The 9,280-nt window shown below is 37.9% G+C and overlaps 1 pseudogene across 1 annotated transcript; it reads left to right on the top strand.

The window, feature by feature from the left end:
- The first annotated feature begins 576 nt into the window (after positions 1-576).
- On the top strand, positions 577-7,525 carry LOC309660882 (protein LTV1 homolog pseudogene; annotated as a pseudogene). The gene is made up of 2 exons: positions 577-582; positions 720-7,525. The product of its transcript is annotated as a protein LTV1 homolog pseudogene (transcript).
- The last annotated feature ends 1,755 nt before the right edge of the window (positions 7,526-9,280 follow it).

Genomic DNA, 9,280 nt, shown 5'->3' with positions numbered 1-9,280 from the left:
GACCCTCAGGTCACTGTTCTTGGTGTGAGCCCCACACAGCAACAGAATGGGGGGAAAAGCTCTTTAGAGAGAGGAAAACTGTGTCTTTTCCACATGGTCCATTCGAGTCAAAGAGTCTTTAGTAGCAGATGAAAATGCACCCCAGAGGGTTCTGTTGCCTACACAAAATAAATGATGAAGAATGTGAGCAAAACAGAGGAAGTTATGAAGAGTTCTCTGACAATGATTATAAATACCTACAGCACTTGAAAGAATCATCTGGGCCCTATGTGCTTAAATCCAAAATACCTTCCGCATAACAGGAGAGATGAGAAAGAGGAAACTTTAATAATTCTAGGCCATGGAATTACTTTGCCTTAATCAGAGTTTGCATCAGAATTTAAGGAAGATATTGAATTGGTAAATAAAACAGCTGCTATTTTGAGCCCTCAACTGGATTTGGATCCTGACGTTGCAGCTCTTGGTGATGATTTTGACTTTTTTATCCAGCATCTATGTGAAAATGATTTTATCCTTCAGGCTGATGAGGAACAACAGAGGAAGAGGGAATAGATGGAAAGAAATCTAAAGCTGAAAATGGCAGTGAGTGGAAAGATATGGATGGAAAGAAAAGTGATAGGGAGGAATGATGACTATGGTTTTTAAAGCCCATTCTCAAATGAAGATGGTTCGTTTGCCTGTGCAAACCTCATGAAGTCATAGGAAGCCATTTTTTTTAGGAAGAAGAAATAAAAAGTCACTTCATAGAGAATTCTATTACTTCCTCAGTCGCGAGAAGAAATGAGCAGCTGACCCTACCTGAGCAGTTTGAGAAGTTTTATGAACAATTAAGATGATAACAAGATTGGAGCGCCAGATAATGCCAAATTGGAGGGTTCCATTCATGTATCAATAGATAGCAATCGGTTACATGAAGTTTTTAATGACGAATGCAAAGAGAAGGCAGAGAATTGTATAAAGTTGAATACACTTTAAGACTCTGAGGATGAAGGTCTGCCAGTTAATGAGACTGATGAGTCTGAGGAAGAAGAGATGGTTTCTCTAGTTCTAGAAGAAGCAAAAGAGAAGTGGGATTCTGAATTCATTTGTAGCACATGCTCACATTTATTCAACCATCCTTAGCTTATCAAATATTAACCAAAGCCCAAACAAATCCAAGTATTTAATAAAACAGGAATACCTCTCGATGGCTTACCAAAGAAAGGACTCATAGCAAAACAAGTTAATAAGTGCAGATGATTAATGGCAGTGATCTACTTAAGGTATCAACTCAACCACGTTCTAAAAATGAGAGCAAAGAAAATAAAAGAGCAAGAAAACAAGTTATAAAAGAAGAGCACAGGGAACAGAGAGCGGAGAAGAAAGCTAACAAATTAGCCTTCAAACTGAAGACACGAGAGCAGGAAAATGAGTGCTGCATTTGAAGACTGTTGAGGGTCCAAAGTTGTAAAAATGGGACATTTAAGAAAAGGCACATCCCCCATTAAGGACTCCTCATTATGTTCAATCATGAATTACAATCTTCAAATGACAAAACTCTGCAATTTTTATTGATAGGTACTGAAAAAACAAGTGTAGTATTTGAACTAATTTTATAGCTCAATTATAAAATAATTGTAGAACAAGTTTGCCCTGCTGACCATCATGTACATCCTGTCATAGTTTTGTTTTAATTGTAATGTCTATTTACGTTGTTTTGAAGGTTTAATTAAATTTAATGTTATGCTATAAACTTTACATTATCGCTAAAATAAATAATTTCATGAATGTGAAATGTTTGGATAAATTATTAGAAAATATCTTCATGACTTAAATCCAAAGGCAACAAAGTTCCATAAGGGCCATAATACTAATGGGTGGAGTCTTAGTTTTAAATTCCTAGTGCAGGCCCTCGATGGGCAGGTGTAGTTCACCTGCCCTGATAATTTTCCTTCTTATTCTGCTTTAAACTATACTCAGGGCCAAGGAGAAATCTGTGAAAGGGTTCACTTCAGGAGTCATGCAGCTTTGCCTATGGCCTCAAAACTTACCCTCTCACCACTATAACACAGACTGTCTTTAATGCACAGATTCTGATGGTCATTTTAGATATGAGACCCAAACTATTATTTCACCAAGGGAAGAGTGATAGATTTTATCAATGAACAACTAAAACTGGAGGAAGCTGTTAAAATAAAAAGACTATTTCACCTTCTTTCCTTAAGATAAAGAAACAATCCTGAAAATAGGCAACAAAGCCTAAGGAAGTGATTTAACAGGGATGTTTCTGGAACATTCTAAATCTAGAAATCAGATATGCTTTAGAAATTAGGAGGAAATGGGGGACTTCCCTGGTGGTCCAGTGGCTGGGCATCCACCTTCCAATTCAGGGGACGTGGGTTCGATCCCTGATGGGGAAATGGGATCCCACATGCTGTGGGGCAACTAAGCCTGTGCACCACGGCTACTGAGCATGCAAGCCACAACTAGAGAGCCTGTGCTGCAACTGCAGAGCCCATGCACTCTAGAGCCTGCATGCCACAACTAGAGAGAGAAGCCTGTGCACCGCAACGAAGAGCCTGTATGCCGCAACTGGGACCCGACACAGCTGAAAATTAAATAAATAAATAAATATTTAAAAAAAAATAAATTAGGAAGAAATGAGAGTGGTTTGAAGAAGATGCCTGAGTCTTATTCGTAGAATTGGAAAATTTTCAGAATAGTAACAAACAAAGAAAAACAGTATCGTTAAAATAGAACTAGAAGAAAGTCTGAGACCTTAAAGAGGCGGGTGAGACACAGTGAAAAGGGACATGAAATGATTTTTCTTCAGAGGCCAGGCTAGAAAGACATAAAAAAGAGATGCCCTAAAGGCAGTTTTTTAAAACCCCCAAAGCAGCTCCAGATTACAAACTAGCTCTGCTAGCCAGCTTCAAAGATGCCCTCAATGTTCCCAGCCTCATAATATTCACGCCCCTATATAGTTTCCTCCTACTTTGTATCTGGGTTCGTTGGTGTGACCAGTGGAATAAGGCAGAAGTGGTACGTTACTTTCAAGGGTAAGTCATAATAAGATGTTGTAACTTTCTTCTTGCTCTCTCTCTTAAATCACGTCCCCTGCTGAAACCAGCTGCCATGTCGTGTGAACACTCAGGATGCCCTGTTAGGCCAATATGCAAGGAACCGAAACCTTCTGCCAAAGTCAGTGAGGAACCAAGGGGTCCTGCCAAGAACCATGTGAGTGAGCCATCTTGGAAGTGGATCTTCAAGCCCCAGGAAAATGGTCAGATGATTGCAGACGCACACACAGAAAAAGACTAAAGAAAATGTTCATCTGTGGGGTGTTGTAACCATGAATGGTTTTTGTTTTCTCTGTAATGTTTATATATTCAAAGTTTTCTAAAACTAGCATTGTTTTAAAATTTAAGATTAGAAAAGGCAATGATATAAGTAATAGGTATGGAGGGGCATGCATGGCCAAGAGCGTGGCTTGACAAAGGCACAGAACCAGAAAAGGATGAGTTTACAGCTGAGTGAGACTGGCGACCCCCCAGAAGAGTCTGAAACTAGGACTTGATGCAACTGATCCAGTACAGAAGTGGAGAGGTGAGACCAAGAAGGGAAGGAAAGCAATACTAATGTGTTCAACAGTAAGATACCAGTGTGGGCAACTGGAACTCAAGTCCATTGGAGACTTCTGGGGGATCCACCCAAAAGAGAAAACAGCTGGGGAATTTAATCACCAACCCTCTTTGTCATTTGTTGATGGCTTTACAGCGATGTACAGCTCTTGCAAACTACCTTATACCTAGACTAAAGGCAATCCTGCAGCCAAGGTGCTCATGGTAAGAAGTGTACAGGAACGCAGAGGACTGGGGAAAGACGGTCACACACACAACGAAGAGTCTGCTAATCTGCCACATGAGCAAAGGATATATGTGGGAGACACTGGCCAATGACACTGGGAGGATAGACTGGGATTGGCTTGTGGCTTTCTATTCCTAAATAAAGAGTTTGGACTTTATTTTACGAGCACTTAAAGAACTGAAGAGTTGACTTATAATAATTTTTATTATGCAAAATTTCAAACATATATAAGATTATAAGGAACAGTATAGTGAACCTCCATGTGCTCATCAACTAGTCTGAGTAAGCATCAACTCTGGCCTATCTATCTACACTGCCATCCATGTTTTCTGACTCCATATGATTTGAATCAAATCCAGGGATCATGTCAATTACTCATAAATATTTCAGTATGTATGCATAAAAGATAAGGGCCTCTTTTCCTTTCTAATACAACCTCAAAACCACTATCAGATCTAAAAATAATAATTCCTTGGGACTTCCCTGGTGGCGGAGTGGTTAAGAATCCGCCTGCCACTGCAGGGCACATGGGTTTGAGCCCTGGTCTGGGAAGATCCCACATGTCGCAGAGCAACTAGGCCCATGCACCACAACTACTGAGCCTGTGCTCCAGAGCCCACAAGCCACAATTACTGAGCCCACATGCCACAACTACTGAAGCCCATGCACCTAGAGTCCATGCTCCACAAGAGAAGCCACTGCAATGAGAAGCCCGTGCACCACAACGAAGAGTAGCCCCCGCTTGCCACAACTAGAGAAAGCCAGTGTGCAGCAACGAACACCCAACACAGCCAAAAATAAATAAATAAATAAATAAATAAATAAATAAATAAATAAATAAATAAATTCATTTATTTTAAAATTCCTTAATACCATCAAATGCCCAGGCAATGTTCAAATTATTAATTGAAGGAAAGTTTTTAAGAGAAAAATTCTGTGGGAAAAGTTACTCTCATACCAGTATACAAGATGTATTAAAACCAAAAGAACCAGCACAGAGAAGGGGGAGTATAAATGCTATCACAACAGGACAGACATGAGAAAGCCAAGGTGTGAGCTAATGTGATGGTAACTGGGATGAAAACATGGACCTGAGTGAGAGAGAGACCTGACAGGACTCAGTGAAAGCAAAGATAAAGGCGACACAAACGTAACTGCTGGGACGTAGAGAAGCACAGGGGACAACTGACGTAGGATGAAAGATGATGAATTTAGTCAGAGATCTATTGGCTTTAAAGATGAATATCTGGTTGGAAATGTAGAGAGACTACCTGGAAGATGCAGAACCATGGTTTGAGGGAGAGATTGGGATTAGGGATTTAGATTTGAGAATCTCAGAGGTTATGGCTAACTGAGAGAAAGTGCATAAAAGAGAAGAATAGTAAAGGGCAAGACAGAACTTCATGGTTGCCTTAAAGAACTAGATATTAAAACAAAAGCCATGAAGGAAGACAAAAATGGAACAATCAAGGAGGTGAGAAAGAAACAAGAACTCAGATTTATCACAAAAGCCAATTTCAAGAAGGATGAAGAATCCCAAAATATAAAAGGTATAGGAAAATACTCTGGGGACTCCAAAGTGCATTAAATGCTCAGAAGTATTCTATCATGTATTCTGCAACTCTTAAAGAGTTCCCATCGTATGCCAAAGACCATGCTGGAGGTCCTGGGGATGAGATGGAAAATCTGGCTCAGACCTTTCCTTCTTGGAGCTAACAGTATAGTGAGAGAAGCAGATATTAATCAACTGATTGTACAAAGAAGTAATTAGTAACTGCAATGAGTGCAATATGGGGAAATCCAAGATTGTAGGAATGAGAGTGCACATTAGGAGAATCTGATCTATTCTGGGAGAGTAGGGAGGATAAAGGATGGTGTCCTTGGAATCTTGAATATATTTGATAACCACATCCGCAGGAATTCTCTAGCATTGCTATTGGACTTGTTAGTAAAGAGTGACATCATTGTTTTTGCCATTAAAAAAAGAACATGAAAACATGTCATCCACATTTCCTAGTGAAGTCAACTAGACCTCATTTTGAAGGAAGGAGGACTTTAAGAAGTTTTTATAATAGGTTCCTTGTTGAGACATTTTGTACAAATGTTTACAAAGAAAAGAGACATCATCAAAAGCAATGTGTAGGAACATTCTAAATTACTTTTAATAAGATCTGACATATGTCATAATGCAAAATGTGTATTTTGCCTTCAATTTCTGCCATAAAAATATTTGTCACAATTGAAACAAATATTTTCTTTTGGAAATCAATATTTTGGTTCTCAGGGCTCAAGCAAAGGTCTTGTTTGGAAATTACTTTTGTTCATACTTACAGTGAGGACAGAGCTCTGCAACAGTAGAATACCATGCCAGCAACCACTGATCAGGCCTTTACTGTATTCCTACACTGCTCACATCTGATGAACTCATATATGTAAAGTTACCACCAAAGAGATGAAAAGCAAAGGCTTTAAGACCTCATCTATGTAACAAATAGTAAACTTTAAAGTTGATGTATCTAAGAATTAAGAAATCAAGCTCAGAGATTTGAGTGGTGCTCAAATGTTTTAGAAAACACTTGGATGCAAATTAATCGTTAAAATATCCTTGGAATACTCTTGGGATTATTTTATTATTATTGGAATATTATACTTCATTATTTTTAAAATCAAAAGTCAGACTTCTTTTAGAAACCTTCCTTGAGAAATAGGCCAAGCTCAAAAGTATTAAAAGTTTATTGAGATGGTTTCAGATTTCACATTGCAACTAGTCTCTAACAAACTATTACTTGTTGACATTTGGTGTAATATTAAAGAAGAATATCCACAATTAGCTGAAAAAGTTATTAAAATTATCCTCTCTTTCCAACTACATATTTGCATGAAGCCAAGTTTTCTTCATATACTTCAACCTAAATACCATATTGCAACAAATTGAATGCAGAAGCAGATAAAAGAATCCAGCTGTCTTCTACTAAGGCATATATTAAAGACATTTACAAAAATGTAAAACAGTGCCACTCTTTTCACTACTTTTTGTTGTTATTCTGAAAAATCTATATTATGCATTTTAACACATAATTGGTATTCATTATTATTTTAAGTGAATTCATATATAAATATTTCAAAGATTTCTCAGATTTAATATCTAATGTGATAAATACTCATAGATATAAGCTACATAAACAAAAGCTCTCTGGGGGCCTTCAATAATTTTTCATAGTGTGAAAGGGTTGAGAAATCCTGGATAGATACAATTTCTGTTTACCATGTTTACTGTTTGTTATTTTGGGTCATTCCTGGGATGCTTTAATGTACTCCTTATAGTTTACAGTCATTAAAGTATACCTTCCACTGAGTCGTTTATTTCAACAGTATGGACAAATCAGCAGTGCCAAGGAAAGAACAGGGTATTTGCCCCTACAGGTTTTACATAATTTCAAGAGAAAACAAAAAGTTATTGTCAAACTATATTATAAAATTATTATCAAGGGACTTCCCTAGCAGTCCAGTGGTTAGGACTTCGCCTTCCAATGCAGGGGGTGAGGGTTTGATCCCTGGCTGGGGAGCTAAGATCTCACATGCCTCACAGCCAAAAAACCAAAACATAAAACAGAAGCAATATTGCAACAAATTCAATAAAGACTTTTAAAGTGGTCCACATCAAAAAAAAATCTTAAAAAAAAAATATTGTCAAATTACGTATCACCTATGCTGGAATTGTACTTTTTTTTTTTTTTAAATAAAGTTGGGCTTATCCTTTTTTATTTATTTATTTATTTATTTATTTATGGCTGTGTTGGGTCTTCGTTTCTGTGCTAGGGCTTTCTCTAGTTGTGGCAAGCGGGGGCCACTCTTCATCGCGGTGCGCGGGCCTCTCACTATCGCGGCCTCTCTTGTTGTGGAGCACAGGCTCCAGACGCGCAGGCTCAGTAATTGTGGCTCACGGGCCCAGCTGCTCCGCGGCATGTGGGATCTTCCCAGACCAGGGCTCGAACCCGTGTCCCCTGCATTGGCAGGCAGATTCTCAACCACTGCACCACTAGGGAAGCCCGGTACTTTTTTTTGAAACTGAAAATATTTATGTTTTTCCTAACTATAAAAGAATCATAAAGCCTATACTATACAGTAAAGAAGATTTAATAAGTCACCCCAAATCTACCCATCACCCAAAGATATACATTTCACTATATTTTCTTTCAGACTTCTTTTTCATACTATAGTGAATGTGTGTGCCTGTCAAGGAAGAAATAATCCATATATAAATTTAGCTACAAGAGTTCCATGAAAATGAAGAATTTCAGCTTGGAAATCTCTGGATTCTGAAAATCATTGGGATCTGAGTAAGAAAGCTATTGTATAAACCTAAGTGTTAATTTCATTAAATTAAATGTATACTGCCTGATATGCTATAATAATTAAATTAAGTTTAAAATCTAAAATGTAGCTGAGTAACAGATCTGGACATTAAACTGTCTTCCAGCTAAAAATTTTAATATACAGAAGTTCTTAATATACAGAAGCTATTCTACTAATCATATTGAAATGCTGTTACACATTAGAATAGGCATGAGTGAACATCATAGTTCTATTTTGGTATCTGGTATTATTAAGAGTGCCTGTATTTTGGACTTCCCTTGTGGCGCAGTGGTTAAGAATCCACCTGCCAATGCACAGAACATGGGTTCGATCCCTGGTCCGGGAAGGTCCCACATGACGTGGAGCAGCTAAGCCCGTGCACCACAACTACTGAGCCTGCGTGCCACAACTACTGAAGCCTGTGCACCTAGAGCCTATGCTCTGCAACAAGAGAAAGCCACCGCAATGAGAAGCCCGCGCACCGCAACGAAGAGTAACCCCGGCTCACAGCAACTAGAGAAAAGCCTGCGTGCAGCAACGAAGACCCAATGCAGCCAAAAAATTAATTAATTAATTAATTTAAATGTTGTTTAAAAAAAAAAAAGGCCTGTATTTACGAAATCTTGTTTCATTGCATCTCTAGCTTATCTACCAATTTAGCCTTAAAAACTTACTTAAAAAAGTAATATAAGCCTATACATTTACCAACAGTTGTGTGAAAGGTTAAGAAGTAATTAGCAATAAATGTTTCTTAAAGACCATCTGCTTTCAATTTTTCCTAAGATGTTTTTATCAACCTTCACTATAAAAAATATTAACTTTCCACAAATTAGGCATATTTGAAACAATTTTTAAGAGGGGAGAAAAACTGGTAGAACTGACCATTATACAATAAAGTTGAATGGTAACATACAAAATACATTGGAGAATGCTTTTTTTCTTAACTACCTCGCAAATGTTTCAATGCCATGCTTTTAATTATGTAATCTGCTCTCCTTAAAAAGGCAATAGGTAATTTGGGGCCTCCGGAATTATTTTTGTATCACTTTCAGGCATCACTGATAAGTTCCAGCAATCA

Source organism: Balaenoptera physalus (genome assembly GCF_965194825.1).
Source record: "Balaenoptera physalus genome assembly, chromosome: 5".
Lineage (NCBI taxonomy): Eukaryota > Metazoa > Chordata > Mammalia > Artiodactyla > Balaenopteridae > Balaenoptera > Balaenoptera physalus.
Note: the sequence above shows the minus strand (reverse complement) of the source record. Positions and strands in the feature narration are given on the sequence as shown.